At 40.3% G+C, this 16652-nt stretch overlaps 1 protein-coding gene across 1 annotated transcript in view; it reads right to left on the bottom strand.

The window, feature by feature from the left end:
• SACS (sacsin molecular chaperone) overlaps positions 1 to 14693 on the bottom strand; it is a 59285-nt gene extending 44592 nt beyond the window's left edge. Inside the window, exon 1 of the mRNA XM_083804150.1 lies at positions 14466 to 14693. The gene's annotated coding sequence lies outside the window, so the exon portion shown is untranslated. The remainder of the gene's footprint in view (positions 1 to 14465) is intronic.
• Positions 14694 to 16652: the final 1959 nt, after the last annotated feature.

The following is a 16652-nucleotide window of genomic DNA, read 5'->3' as shown; positions in this document are numbered from 1 at the left end:
CTCAAAAATGTTTCCTTAGTAAAGTGCAAAATGAATGAAAACACAACTCAATCATACCCCATTAATGTGACATCCAGTTTGGTTTTACCAATAAAGCTTTTAACAGCAAATAAAGGGAGATGTGCCTTGTGACACATGCTAAAAACTTCCATTCCTCTGTATTAAACCTGAGAGCATGAGAGAAACATCCCTTTAAAAGGGAAAAAGCAAGGATACCTGGCAAAACTGAGGGCTGACAAATGAGTGCCAGCAGAGGCAGAACAAGATGGAAACCAAGTATGCCTGAAGTCTAAAATGATCTCAAGTAGTATGGGGTCATCTCAGGGCTAATACGTAATCTCCTATATACCATTACAAATGCAGAATGGCTCTGCTGTTTCACTAAATTCTGCCTTCCCCTGGATTTGTTAGGCAGGAGTACATGACAGGTTTAATTCTCCCAATTAAAATCCCACTCCATGCAATATGTCTGAATGAGCCTAGACCTGATCCACCATGGCTGCAACAGGCTGGTGCACGAAATGGGCTGGCGGTGCTTTGTGCTGCTGTACAGTCAACTTGCATGTTATGTGTTACTGTGAAGTCCAGCACTCTTACTATGGCACTACACGGACACAGAGCAACGTCTACGTGCAGAACAGGCTACAGAAACTCATGTAGAAGTGAACCTGTATGCATACTGAGACATATAACTGTTCAGCAAATTTGCACTCTGGGGTTTCAGACATACAGGGTTAAAAATAGCCTAAAGCAGATCTACTTGATACAGCTTGTATTCCAGAGAAAACAGCTAAACCTCAAAAAAAAAAAAAAAAAGAGAGAGAGAGAGACCATCCAGGTACCAAAAAATCTGAGAAGACAGACACAACTTAAATACAAATTGTTCCTGTCGATGCACAAGTATACCAGTTGGGTTCAAAATTCCTTTCTATCAAAGCTTAAATTAAACTCAAGGCTACCCCACAACTGCAGGTATCACACAAATGTACTGAGTTGCTTTTCAGAGGTGGCTGTCCTGCAGAAATCTGAGACAGACCTGATACAGTGCAATATGATAACGTGGCAGCAAGCCAGCAAGCTAGAAATGCTGCAAGTAAAATATATATGTCCTTAATATGTTTATTGTCTAGACTGCTTCGGTGCAGCAAATTCAACTGAAATGAGTAGTCCAGGCCACCAGAAAATATAAATCAGTGCCATCAGACAAGTATATGGCTCTGCATTTATATTGCTGTGCACAATACGGTCTTTCAGTCTTTATCACATATCATTTTAAGATGAAAAGTAAACTACATTTTTTTCAAAAATGACAACACGTTAGTACTATTGCTGCTATTGACACTATTTTTATTATATTATTAATGCTATTAATACTTCTGAGACTAAAACTACTGCACTCTTGTTGACTTTTATACAGAGGACAGACTGGTAATAACTGTACACAAGTGATTATTTTTCTAGAGTGTGATGATTTTGGTAAACATTTAACACATGAAAAACTGAGCAAATTTTGTAGTCATTGTTTTTTTTTTTGGACTACATATTGTTGTTTGTGCCTACCCCTTGCAAGGCTACACAAGAATCAGAGAGCAGCAGTTCTCTCTCTTAGACCCCATGGAGCTGTAAAATCACTAACCACGGTTAGAAATTATATTATACATCAAAGGGAAGAAGGGAAGGGTCCTTTCCTCCTGATCCCTACACAGACCAGCAGAAACTCAGAAGCAAAGAGTATGCTTCAAGCAGACCATGTTCCAACCTCCTCTAAAACCAACCTGCCAGATTCCAAAGGTATGCCTGTATAACCTTACACTAGCCAACACCTTTTAATATATTCTTTTAGACTTCTTTATCCACTCAAAGGAAATATATATATATATATATATATATAAGAAAAAAGAAATGGGGCAGGATTATTAGAATTATAGAATAATCTAGGCCAGAAAAGACCTTCAAGATCATCAAGTCCAACCATCAACCTGGCCTACTGAGTCTCATCACTAAACCATGTCCCTAAACACCACATCCACATGTCTCTTAACTACCTACAGGGGCAGGGACTCCACCACTTCTCTGGGCAGTCCATTTCAATGCTTGACCGCCCTCTCCATGGCGAAAATCTTCCTGATATCCAATCTAAACCTCCCCTGGTACAACTTGAGACTGTTTCTTCCAATTAAGTACTATTTACTTCACTTTGATGCCAAAAATTTATAAAGATAAACCAGGGAGAGCAGACAGGACCATATTTGTCTAAGATGGTTGTTACAGACAGCTGGCCTTATTCAAAATGCCTGTGATTGCTGGGCAGCTTAAACAACATTATGGCAGTGACCCACAAGTCCATGAAGGCAGTCAGCGATTCAGACTGTTTCTGAAAGATTGTAGACCCCACTTCTATTTCTCTCTTCAAAGGAGAGTATTTGTAAGGCATTAATTCAAGCACCTACAGCAAACCAGATTATGGCACAGAAAGTTCCCTGTTGATGTCTGCCTGAACCCTGAGAATGCCAAGAACTGTTTTCAAAAAGAGGAAGCATTCCCTGAGATAAAAGATTTATGTTACAGAGTTTTCTTGCAGAACAAAAGGAAAATATTTTAGCTCAATGCTCACATTTCCTCATTGATTTCTTGAGATGTACAGAAAAGTGGGACTTATGAGGGTGTTCTTGGAATCACTTGCAACTAGTTTAGATTTAGGTATTATCTTTTAATAGAAAAAAAGCTGTATAAGTAACAGTGTGGGAGGAGCACAGACAGGTTGCTCATCAAAACACACACCAGTGTCCAGAGCAAGTTCAAAGCAACAGTAAAGTCTTATCTGCAGCAAAGGTCACGTAGGTCCCTCACGGCTGAGTGAACCTCCCTTCTTTGCCTCAATGTGTGCTGGTCAACTGACAGCCACTGGAATTTATTATTTGTGAACGTTTCTTTATTACTCAAAGAAAGATGACAGTCTCTAGCAACAGACAGCGAAGTTGGGTGAACAGAATTTGGTACAGATGCATCTATAGCACATACTGGGAAACAGTTCAGAGTTACCTGAGCAAATGGAGAAGCTGCTAGCTCCAAAACCAGAGGGAACAGAGCAGTAACAACCCAGTGGTGCAGCTGCAGCAAGCAGAGCTGACAGCCGTATGGTTCTCAAGATGAAGCCATTATTTTAATCAGAGATCAACTATTATCTCAATCAGATAATGACAGGACAAGGGGAATTGTTTTAAACTAAAAGAAGGGAGGTTTAGACTAGAAGTTAGGAGGAAATTCTTCACTTAGAGGGTGGTGAGGCACTGGAACAGGTTGTCCAAAGAAGTTGGAGGTGCCCCATCCCTGAAGGTGTTCAAAGCCAGGCTGGATGGGGTTTTGGGCAACTTTGGCTGCTGGGAGGTGTCCCTGCCCATGTCAGGGGGTTGGAACTGGGTGGTCTTTGAGGTCCCTTCCAACCCAAGCCGTTCTATGATTCTGTGATCTCCACGCAGCTCAACACTGTGTGAGGACATAAGCAAAGATCACCACTAGCCCAAGCCATAGAATATAAGAAATTTGTCTCCGGGGCCAGAAAAAGTACTATATTTATTCTCAAGAATAAGCCTAAGTTAGTTGAAATCAGATATAGGCTCCATGCCAATTTCATTTGTTTCTTCCTCAAATGAACAAAGGAAAAGCAAATCTGCTTAACAAATGACTTGCAACACTTCACTTACGGAAAAGGTGACTCAGGAAGTATGATTACATACAACAATATGAAAGCTCTAAAAATGATTTATAATGATATGACTAACTTACAGTTAGATTTTGTGGTATTCAAATGATCTTACATTAACTGTCTGGGACTGTGTGGTTGAACTATGTATAAAGAATCCTTTCGTTGAATTCTGATGAAGTGAACTAAGAGCCATTTTCATGGGGTATCTAAGTGATTTCTAAACAATACATAGCAGATGGGGAAAAAAAATCTTGATAAAAAAATGAGGGAAAGAGACAAGCATTTAGAAGGTCACCAGAACTGTTGCTCTCCAGAAACCTGGCAACTTTAAGACCTTTTCTCTGAAACTGAAAGCAGTAGGTGCCACACGAAAGGACAAGCAGAAGGAGAACCAATTCCACTGAGGGTTAGTTCTCAGCCATTCAATGCGCTTTCCAATGAAACATGAAATTGAGGCTCTCTATGAACCGTAATGCAGAAATTTGAAGAGCTCTGCATTCATAAGCAAATGAAGTATATGAACAATGGTTCTATTAAGCAGAGAAGAAAAAAAACTCATAGGAATATGAGTTATGGCTTGACTGCACAAGGCAATGCCATTTAGAGATATTCAGCTTAATCAATAAACTCTGCTTGCTCTAAATCAGGGTACATTAAATCTCTTAGCTCTTTCTGGGCTAAAAGCAGCAATACCATTTCTACTATCTGAGCTAGTCTGGATTGTCCACTGTAGCAGCACATTGCTCTGTGCAGAATTGCCCATACAAAAGTCTGTGAAATAACAAGCAATGAGTTGTCTCTCATGAGGCCCTGATGAGAAACCACATTAAGGACAGAATAGGAATGGAGCATTTGCACAGAAAATACTAAAAGTTCAGAATAAATATGCCAGCTGCATTATTAAAGTCAGTCTCTGTAAGGGATACAAGACTGAAAGGAAGAGAGTCAGTCAAATGTGAAAATACAATTATCTATGGGGGAATTAGTACCTTCGCAGATTTCCTTCCCTTTCATTTTATTTTAATTGGATTTTCTTCGGATTAATGAAGTGGTTCTTTTAGTTACAAAAACATTCTTCCTTGAGCACATTTCTTAAAAAGTAACCCAGAAAACTCACACCTTGAGTTTTGTTTTGCAACATTACTACTGGCTAAAATACCAGGAAAAACAGATATCCTGCATAGTTACATAAAGGCACTTTACAGCGTTGTACACAAAAGACCATTATAACAGGTACATTAAGTCTAAAATTGCCCTGAATTGCCTTAAGGTGAAAGAGAAAATGAAGTTATCTTAAAGATTATGGTAAATAAATATTCTTCCAAAGTTAAAGTCAGTCATGCTCTAACTTCTGAGTACCTAATTTTAGTAATGGAATTCTTCATCTGGTTTGCCTCCTACCTTGTAAACTAATAACTGACAGTTCAGGTGTAAGTATAACAAATTAGAATAATGTACTTGTGTTATTATTTGTCTTGGATGATCACAAATAATTGTCAAAATGCCTAAAATAGAAAAAAATAATATTTTCTTATCTATTAATTAAATCAAATTCCAAATACTTATCATAAATAATGTATATATATGGAAAAGTATCATTTCACACATTGTTTTAAAAGTAAGTATGATTTCACCTTCAAAACCAGGTTTTCTGTGTAAGAACTCTAGAACATAAATTCTCTATTTTAGTAGGAAATATTTCAAATAAATCAAACTGAAGTTACCACTATATGACTGGGAAGAAGTGTTCTGGGCAACTGCAGATCCTTTGTGCAATACCAATAGTGTGCAAGGTCTCAGAAAGGAAACACTAATTAAAGACATGAAAGCAAATGCAAAATGAGTTAAAAATCAGTAAAATATGCAAAGTCAGCCTAATATATTCCATTGAAAATATATTTTTCCAGAGAAAAGGAAAAGAATAATTCTCACCTTCTGAAGTTTAGAAACACTGAGCACCTCAAAAAATATCAGTTGAGTAGGAGAAGGTGGAAATTATTACAAGAATGGTAGATACAGAACCAGCTGTGTGGCAGATGCTTATGAGCATCTAATGACAGATCCCCAGAGACATGACTTAAGATCACAAGAACAACCAAGAGAATCAACAGCCTATCTTTTAAGCAGAGACTAAGAGAAACCAGCCTCTATAGTCAAGCAGAATGAAGAAGATAGCAGAGAAAAGGTGAGATTATTTTTTTAAAGCTGGATGGATTTTTTTGAAAGAGGGATGAGCACAGGAAGGGAAGGAGTCCTATTTAACTTATTAGATCATGTGGGTACAAAAATATATAGGTTTAAATTATCCCAGAATAAATTTAGCCTGGGAGGGCTGGGAAAATTAGTCATAAAAGCATTGTGGTTCCCAGGCAGCCCTCCAAAAGGAGAAGCAAGCAGAGAGTTGTCAGCTTTGGAGACTGATCAGCTTCCCTCCAAAGAAGGATCTCACAGCATACAACATCAGAGCGCTGCTCTCTTCCAGGAGATCTCTTCCAAGCCATCAGTGCACAGCCAAGCCCTGGAAATCACTTGGGACGTCTAAGCTGACAGCATCTAATTTTGTGTATCTGGAAACTAGCAGCTGGTAAGGGGTGAGGAGAAGCTCTTAACTCTGAAATTCACATCTACCCTCTTATCTAGTAGCAACTGAGTTCATTGACCTGTGTGTCACTGAATGCATATTTCTCCAAAAGAATGAGATAAAACTAAACCATCTTCTATTTATGATTTGGGAATACTTTAGTGTTGTCAACAAAGCTTTACTATAAAGCTAACTCATGCATCTCAAATTCACTAAATGTACGAGACTAAATGTATCCATCCATTTCTGCTTAAGTCAAAAATTGTTTTAGTGTAGTCTCCTAAAACAGAAGATCACTCTCTCAGTTGTGCATAATATAATGATCTGGCTTTTAGAGAATGATGATATGAACAAATCGCAGGCCTAGTACATTATCTAGCAATCAAATATAGACAGACGAGTTTGTTCAGTCAGCTTGGCAGGGAATTTCAGTGTTGATGTTGTTGATTTTGTTGTGTTTGCCTTGTGCCCAGACATACCACAGGACTGCCTGACTTAGGTCAGGAAGCAAAATATTTTGTAACAGCTATTTGCTTGGTATAGTTGCATAAAACTATCAAAACTAAGATAAAGGTACTCAATCTGCAACTGATAGAAGGAATCATGTAATCAGCAAGTCTGCAAATACATAACACCAACCAGAACAAACAAGCCACACCTGTGAAAAGAAGTCCTATTACTTTAGACCACTCTAGTCCTCACCTATGTAAAAGTGTATGGAAACTCCAGCAATAGCCAGTGGCGCTTGGGGAAGACTGAAGACAACCTCTTCAGTGTCATCTTTGAAGTGCTCTGGAGACTGTCCATCTCATTCCCAGAGACACAACCATTAAAACCTGTGGCCATCAAGACAAACCAGGCAGCATCAGATTTACAGTAACTTACACCTAATGCTTGACAGGTATGAGTGATTAATACTTGATACTTTGATATGTAGTTGTCACATTACTTGAGTAAAAACTGACTTGCTTGAAGTGTAGAGACTTGCCTGGTATCCCAGAACTCCCAACAGAGTCATTCCCAATCCCCTATTAATGAGAGTTGCAACATCTAGTACCTAGCCCAGAATCAGTCCTAGAAACAAAGTCTACAATACCTGTTAGAAAGGACATGGAGTTGCCACAACACTGAAGTAGCTGAAAGGCTGTCTATTTTTCATATTTTATTACCAAACTAGTTATCTAAGATATTTTTGAAAGGACAGTAATGAGGAAAGGCAAGAAGGAGATAAAGGCATCTACAATTTCCTTACTCCCCATTAGCACCAGCTGGTAGGGACATATGGGTACATTGCATAATGTGGTTTCAAAAACAAGCTGTGCAGTCCCTCATCATCATCCACACTTGATTCAGATCAGCATGTAGCAACCTCTGGCTTTTTGTGGGAGAAGTTACTTAGGTGTTCAGATGGAAAAAAAAAAAGAAACATTCGAGAATTTGAGATTGACATTATTGGTCAACCAAAAAGGCAGGTCAGCTCCACAGTGAAGATCGTGACAGAAGACTGTGTGTGAGGGTTGAAAATGGTTAGAAAGTAAGGATAGACAGCTTATGCATGATGCTTAGGAAAAGAGATGAACCAAGAAAAGTGTAGAGTAGGGCAGCCTTACCCTACTTGCACGTCAGGAAAATCATATGCACAACAGCAACTGGGTCAGTATCAGCTGGGAAGGACAGTTACTACTGAAAGGCACAGAGAAGGATGCTGTAACCTTTAAGATCCAGGACAGACAGCAAATCCATTTTCTGCAAAAAAATAAAGTCAGAGGCAGCAATATGGCAGAGCAGAAAGGTTGGGAAATGTTCCCATCCTGTCCAAAAAGGTCCAAATGCAGGACTTGGTCCCCCCTCTGGATGATGCTTACTGACTCACATACGCTGAACATCAGAACCACACTAGGTCTAGGCCACAGACCTAGTGCACTCCCCTGGTCCCAGGTCTTCTCTGTGCTACATGTGGCAGCCCCCTGTGGTCATAGCAGGTTTGGGAAAGGTTTGAGGGGAGGGGAGGGCTCTTTTTAGGTCAAAAGGCCTGAAATAATGACAGTTAAGTTGTATAAAAATGACACTTTTATAGCATAAAGTTACTTCACAGACACAGGGCTGCATGCCTCCACAGCTCCTGTCAAGGAGAAAGGCAGGCAAATATGAAAATTTAGGGAATAACTTGCAGGTGGACTCATTTCTTCAAGGAAATTCTATATTGCAGACAAGCAAATTTTCTTGCAAAGTAAAGAAAACTTCTTCAGAAACAGACTCTAGTTTGTGAGAAGAGTGAGAATAGCCCCAGCAAGTGCTGCTCATCTACCTGACACACGGTATTGTTCAGACCAACTGATATATCCTCCTGAAGTGTCTGTTGCAAGGCTGAAATTTATTTCCAGTTATTGACATTAATCGAAAGTAAACAACTGCCTTCCTTCTCTCCTGGTCCTCCAAACTGAATTCTGAACAAAAGCAACAAGAAGAGGCTCTTAAGATCGTGACATACTTCTCTAAGTATGGATAGAGTCTGACAGACATGACCAAAAGTACTTTCAACTCGATGCCATTTGTTCACCAAAATTGAAGACAAATGGCATGGCATTTTCTGCCTATGACTAATATGCTTTTAAGTAGCGAATTTATCTATATTTATGTCTCCTGTGTAAGTAGGAGGACTTGACTCTAAACTGGGGCACATTATGCTGAAAATTTACATCTGGGAATGCCAAACATTGCAGAAGCAAGGAGATTAACACAGAGGCTTGGCTAGATACAGGATGCCAAGATGGTGGGGAGAAAATCTTTACACATCTGAGAATAGTTAACTCCTTTGCTGATGCTGCAAATCATTATGAAAGCACGGAAATGTAGCGTGTTTAGCAGGTGTCATTCACGACAGCAACTGTTGTTGAAATATATTCTTAGGAGAGCTCTGCCAAGATTTGGTATGCCCATGATTTGCCATCACTTCCTTATCTTCTGTTCCTTCACAACATGCCCAATTCAAGATACTATTTTCTAAACAGGTATTTCTCTTCTGTTTTTCTTAATTAAAAAGTTTAGAAAGGCAAATGACTGAAATGAACATGGACATTTTAGCATATGGAACAGAAATAGCATTATTCACAAAGAGCTATATTAAGCAACAGGGATATCATAAGTATCATCATACATCCATGAGTGTTTGCAGAGTAGTTTGAACTACTTGATTAAACTGCACCCTATTAGTGAAAATTATGATTAATGAGATGCTTATAACAACAAATCTCACTCTGCAAGTACTGCATGAGAAACCAAGAAGGAAAAGAAAAGTGTATTTAAGAATGGAGCTACTAAAACACAAATTAAGAAATGAAGTTCCACTGATAGGGTATTTGGAAGATTTTTATATTATAAAGTTTAGAATGAGGGAAGAAAAAAAGAAAAAGAACATGTACTTTGTTCTATTATTTCTATTTTTTTTTTTAGAATACTTTAGGATCCTATTTTTATTCCTCTTAATCAAGGTAGTATTTTACAACATGGTGAGAGAGATGCCAGAGAACAAGACAAAGGGTGATAAGCAGGAGCCCCCAGGATCAATACCTTCAGCCGTGTCTGAGCAATTCTTTTAAATCCATTATCGTCCATAAAGCAGGCCAGTGCCTTTTCTATCCAGCTATAACACAAATGCATTAAAGAAAGAGTAGACATGGTCCTTCTCATTTATTATTTATAAGACAGAGCATGCACAACTTGTCTGACATCATCCCTGTCACAGCTAATGAGAAACTGAAATAAATCAGTTTTTGTGGCATCACAGAAGAGATGAAAATGCCTTTTCAGGTCTAATAATCCATTTTCTGCACTAGGGGAGTGCTCTCTAACATATGCAATCAAATAATTTATTGTATATAATTCTGTGTGTCCCAAAGTGATGAGTTTTTGAGTTACTACAGCTGTTTGGGGGAAATCTCTAAGTGTACATACACATAAGTTGTATAAAAATTAACAACCAATATGATTTAAAGAGATGTGCTCAGTACTGACAGAAGTAGCCAAAGAAAACTGTAAAGCACTTTTAATTTCTTCAGCTCTTAAATCTAATTTGCTCTGATGGATCTGCACTGTGGTAGGCTGAGTTACTGCATGGCACAGGACTGCTGGGGTAATAAAAGCCTATACCAGGATCTAGGTTTCCAATGCCAGTCCAACATGAATATAAAGGTTATGAGGTCAAAATTACTTGTTAGTGCCTGGAAAGAGAGTCCACATATTTCTGCTGTGGAAAGATCACCCTACAGTGCACAGCCTGCTATGTGTCTTGTCCATGGGCTGCTCTACATGGAGACCATGGCTCAACACATTTGTGCTGCTCCCAATTCAGGCATGAGCTTGCCTGTACCACTGAACACAAAGGAGACAGCTAAGGGCATGGGCAGAATTTTCTTTCCTGGCTCTTTTATTGAGCAGCACAGATATGGTCAGTGCCTCCAAATTCACCCTTGTAGAGTAGGAAAAATGTGAGATGCTGCTGGAGGATCGGGGCAGAACAGGGACATTGCTGTTACGGAAAAACTAATGAGAGTAGATCAGAAGAGGTAATTCTTATAGCAATTGGCCTGGGAGGAAGCAAAAAGAACTATATCAAGGGAGTAATACAAGAAGGAAGGGAAAGATTTACATGGAGTGGTTTATGGGGCAAGCACAGGTTGCATAAGCAAGCATTGAGAGCAGTGGGCTGCAAATCCCCTTCTATCCCCATGGGTTTCCAGACATCTCCTGACATTTGCAATTTATTTCATAGTGTGAATGATTTTATGGAACAGGACTCATCGACAGCTGGTGCCTGCTTGTAAAACACATCAGACCACTCTGAGCCTGCCGTCATGTTCTTGAGGATCTCAGCTTACATTGGTGAAAACCTGAGAGTGATTTTGCTGTTAGTGCTGCAAAGCTCCAGCATGTACCATATACAACTAGCAAAGAGACAGCTGGATCTATTAGCCTGACCTAAAACAATTCTGTGAGGTACAAGACGCTTCAGTGAAGCTTCAACTAAAACTGGTAATTTAAATACAAATGTTATTATTTCCTTCTTTGTGGAAGCCCAGTGGTAAATCTCAGACCTTAGCTATTTTCTGCCATCTGTGTCACCTCAGACAGGTGAGGAGTAGGATATGCAACCACGTATAACATTCTCCTGTAAGGAAAAAGCAGCCAAACCATACAGCTGAGAGGAGCCTGGGAGGTAACCTCCCGGGAGGTTACCAGAGGAGCTCGTAACACCTGCCCCATCATGTCCTGAGTGTAATCATCACCCACAAGAAATGCTGTGCTATTGTGGTTTCATCTGGGTAGAGACAATTTCTACAGGTAAGTTTAGAGAAAACACCTAGGCCTCGTTTATTTCTAGTCTGACCTTCATGGTTTCATTTTTATTTTTTTTTTATGCATATGAATATATTTAGGTCTTCACAGGCAGTGTGAAACCTTCCTCACACAGCTCTGTTGTACCTCCATCACAACAAAAAAGATACTGGCCAAAAATTCCAAACAGTGACCACTGAGATGGCAATAAGGAGGAAAAATGCTAATAAATTAGATCACCTCATTTAGAGATTTAGTTCAAGGCTGCTAAAATGCATATGTACTCATTAAGTACACATCGATAAGAAAAATCTGGATACGATATATAGAGAAGAGCTACTGTACCAAATTAATGTGCAACTTGTATTTCTTAGCTGAGGCAGAAATAATAGTTGAATAGTTGTTCATATAACAAAAATTATCACTGAACTAATTAACACATTTCTAAAAAGATTATATCTTCAAAAAGATCAAATACTTCAAAATCCAACATGCATGTTTTCCTCTACATTTCAATTCCATGTGTTATCCCAAGGATTCATGAAAACTGGGCAGCATGACACTTGCTGTTTAAACCCTTCAAGAAAATGGTCTTTTCAATTACGAAAAATGATGCTTCCATATATTTTAACAACAACAACAAAAAATCTAATGTAATGTTTTAGAAGCAGAGCTTTTAAGAGTAGGGTCCAAACAGATCCCAAACACTGTGAGAGCAAGGACCACTGGCTAACTTTTGGCGTGCTGTCTATCAATTTTCTGGGAAGCGCCCCCATGCTTTACAGGGATCCTTAGGCAAGTATGCTTTTAACTTGGGCACTTAGATCCTTTATATTATTTTTGTATGAAACTTGGCCTGTTGCCCTGGAGTTCACAAAAAAAAAAAAAAGTCATGTCTGAGAAACATGAGCACAATTAAGAAAGGGACAGAAAGAAAAGGTTCTCCAATTGGCCCCAAAAAATACCAAATCCACCCCAGTGTAATTCTGTTGAAAACAATGGAAGTACACAGGAGCTGAACTTTTCCCACTGCCTTCACACGACAGTAAGCAGCCTATAAAACAATCTTATCTAATTGAATTATGTCATGGTCCTGCACATTTTCTGTATGGGAACAGAAATTCTCTATGTGGGACTGGGTTTTTGCATTCTCTTTGTATTCATATAACCCTCACGTGACAAAGCAAATGATTGCTCTCTTAATCTTTGGAAATTCTGCTTCTAACCAGAGAAGGTTGCATGGTGTTGGTAACAATCTTTACACAGGAGAGGAGGGAGTAAGAGTGAATACTGACAATGCCGCAGCCTCACCATTCACATTCCCAGCTGGAACAGTCCTCATGTAATGGTATTTTGTTGTAAGCTGATTGAGGGCTAAATTGGGCCTCTTATAATTCAGTTTTTCATAGCAAGCAATAAGAAGTTGTTGTGCAAATGACTGGTGACAGAGCTGTAATACCTCTGAGAACATGAGGCACGGATAACACCAAAAGCAGAGATGGGAGAAGTTCCCTGTGGGTTTCCCAGTATATGGGAGGCTCTGTCTGATGTCCCCAGTGGGACAGAGTCACGAGTGTGTTGTTACTTGCCGGCACCAGCATCAGGAGCTGCGGTTCAGCTAGGTCCCAGAAGAGATGCACAGAAGACGACTCCTCCTTGCATCATCTATTTGTCTTCCATAACACATCAGCAAGGCTGCTCATCACATCTACCCTGCTGTTACCTCCCCTGCTACTGGCATGAGATCTCCAGCAGTTTCTGCAGCAGCTGGTTAAGTACCGAGGTACAACTGCAGAGGCCATCAAATAGATGATAACCTTTGTTTCAGAACAAATCACCATGGTCCTACACAGTACTTAGACAGATTAAATCAAAACTGATATTCTTATAAAAGAACAAGGGAAATACTCATTACTTAGTTTTAGCTACTTGCATAGTTTTAGCTACAATAAAGAAATGTTGCCTGGTTACTGAACAATTTGCTAAGAAACATAGTGCAATAAACTTGCTCGTAGCTCTGCTTTTTGACTGAGTTTTAAGGCTGTACTAGATCATCACAGCAGATGCAGAACAAAAGGCATTAAATCATCTGCCAGAGAACAAGACGCTGGATTTCCATAAACACAAATGTTTACATTTAAAAATCCGTACATATTCTTAAACCAGAAATAAAACAAAAGATAGAAAAACATTCATTCCTTTGAGTAATAAATCATACTTGGCACTCTCATAGCAAGAGCTATATTAAGACCCAGCCTCCCAAAGGTAACACGCAAAGCAACTGGAATTTCATGAGCTTTCTACAACTGCATACGTAATGAAAATTAAGAATACAGCACTTGGCATGAATTAAGCTTGCGTAACAAATAATTGGAGGATTTTTGAAAATCAGGTCAGGCACTGTGGCATGAAAAAACATATTGTGTAGCCCCATGCTTGAAGGCAGTGTTGCGATTCGGAGAGGCCTGTGCCCAGGGAGGGGGGTACTGCAGCACGCTGCTGGCACACCTAGAGGGGAGCCCAGGCGAGCCACCCAGAAAGGAGAGTAGCCCATGTGTAGAGCCCTAGGTTCAGCCCACCCTGCCAGGGCACTGCAGCTCATCACTCACCCCAAAATCCTGTCGAGACACAGAGGGTGCCGTTATTTGGCTCGATACACTGATAAACGTGCCACTGTCAATGCTTTCCCCAACTGCGAGGGCTAAAAGCATTGGGATACCCGTGAAACACCTCCCAGAGCATCAGCATACCCATGAAACACCTCACAGGGCATCAGCATACCCATAAACATCTCCCCCAGACAACTGCAGTGGCCACAGGATCTGAGATCGAGTGCATACTTACAGCATCGGCCGAGACAAAGCTCTGCACGTAACTATTCCTTCATAAACTGCTTCCACATGCTCGTCTGCTCATTGTGCCATTTCTTCCACTGGTTGCTTGTGTTTGACAGCATCTGGAATGCAGGATGATCTTTTCCCCCCTCTTTTGCAAAATCAGCAAGCTGCAGAGGGATGCGTGACCACTGCTGCAGCCTCAATGTATCTGAGCAGCCCAATGCAGCAGAGGCTTTAGCTCCCCCTTCCCAGCTTGGGTTATTCTTTCTTTCCTCTTTTTTTTTTTTTTTAAAGAGATATGGTCCTGACTGATCTCGGGTTTCAGCAGCACAATACAAACTGCAGGCACGGAGTAGTCATAGAATAAAGGATGACACCAAGACAGAAGGACAAGGAAACATTTTGAAGAGTGGCAACTCGAGGCATAACTTGTAATTGGAGTAAATATCTCCTGTAACAGATCCAATTTGGGATTTCATTCTGTTTTGTTTAATTCAAATCTATTTCCTGCTATTTTGACGCACTATTTCTCCACTTTTTGCATTTCTTTCAGCTTATACAGGAGAAATAACAGTTTTTCTATCTATTTCATGTTTGAGCTATCCTGCTGTGTCAGAGAATGTTTACATTTATAATGGTCACAATTTGAAGAAGTTCCCTCTGAAAACCTCTCTCTGTGGAGCAGCTTTAGTAAATACCCCTGCTGTTTTGCTTCAGCCTCCCTCATCCACCACCAGTGTGCAATGCTTGCACTCTTCAGGACTCCCCTGAGATGAATTTCTTCAGTGCTGGTTACATCAATACTCAGAAGTCTGTGTACTACCAGTAGCATCCTGAGTTTGCTCTCCTCTTTTCCAAGTTGGCACATTTTAAAGCACTTACACATTTTAAAGCTTAGCTCCTTATGTACTTTACACTCCTATTCCTATTCAACTGAGCATAAAGCAGACCTCAGAAGAACTGGTGATCTCAGGGTCCAGCAACACACCACCACAAACACTTCCATCTGACCTCTCTCTGTTTCTATTTAAAATATTATACTAATGTAGCACTTCACAAGAGCTTCAGAGCTGGATAAAGTATGAAATTGAGGGTTTCCAGGGATCCTGTAGCTCTCTTTTCCCTCAGCAGCCCTTGGCTGCATAAAGATGCACCAGGATTAGCTTGTCTACAGGGTAACACCTGCAAAGGTGCAGAAAACAACCAAGAAAACACAGTGGTATTGCAGCTTTGTACAGGCAGAGGGCTCCTTCTTAGAGAATTCCTGGACTTTACTATGACTCTGCTGCTTTTGCTTAAAAAAACTGTTTCCTTGCCAAGAAGCCGAGGCTGACTTCTCTCACGTTGAAGGTTAGAGCAATGCTGCAAACATTAAGGAGTGGCTGAAGCATTGTGTGAAAGGATATTAATCTCCCAAGGAATAGAAGTCTGCTCCTTATGTTTCACATTAAAATATTTCCGATAGTAAACAAAATTATTTGTGTTATCATAAGATTTAGAGTTTACTTACAAGCAGTTTACCAGAGGAGGCCAACATCCTCACAGGTAGAGCCCGGTTTGTGAAAGGCGCTGAGCATAAGTGAGCAAGAAAATTGGCCTTACAGCATTGCTTTTTGTCACACAGAGACCGTGTGAAACACATTTTTGTGGTGATCACACCTCAGCTCTATCAAAGCTTGCCACGGTCACATAAGAAATCCTCTCTGAGTTCAAGTAAACAAAAGCACATTGTAACCAGGCAGACGGGGCTGTTTAGCCATGAAAACATGCCGTGCCAGTCTCCAAAGCATTACCCTACTGGATAAGCTCCTGCAGCACAATGATCTCACCCAGCTGTCGCCTCACTCCTAAGTTTAGCAGTTCAGAGCATCGTCTGTACCACGGTGGCATGCCGGGAATGCTGTCCTGCTCCCGAGCAGGGCACGTGTGTAGGCCACAGCCACGTACGTCAGCAGGGTGGCATCAGCCCTGCTTGTCAGCATCAGACCCTGCAAGCAGGAAAAATCCCTATTTATCCCACGCCTGTGGGAATCAAGCCACAGGTGACAGAGGAGGCATCGCAGCGATAAGAGGCAATGGGGTCATTGAAAGGAGAGCGTTCGGAAAATGTTCTCTCACAAAGTGCTCGAATCCCTTCTAAGCTGCAGGCTTGAAGAAATTCAGTTCCTACAGTGCAAAAGTGCATTGGGAGCTG

The sequence above is a fragment of the Anser anser genome (assembly GCF_964211835.1).
Source record: "Anser anser genome assembly, chromosome: 1".
Lineage (NCBI taxonomy): Eukaryota > Metazoa > Chordata > Aves > Anseriformes > Anatidae > Anser > Anser anser.
Note: the sequence above shows the minus strand (reverse complement) of the source record. Positions and strands in the feature narration are given on the sequence as shown.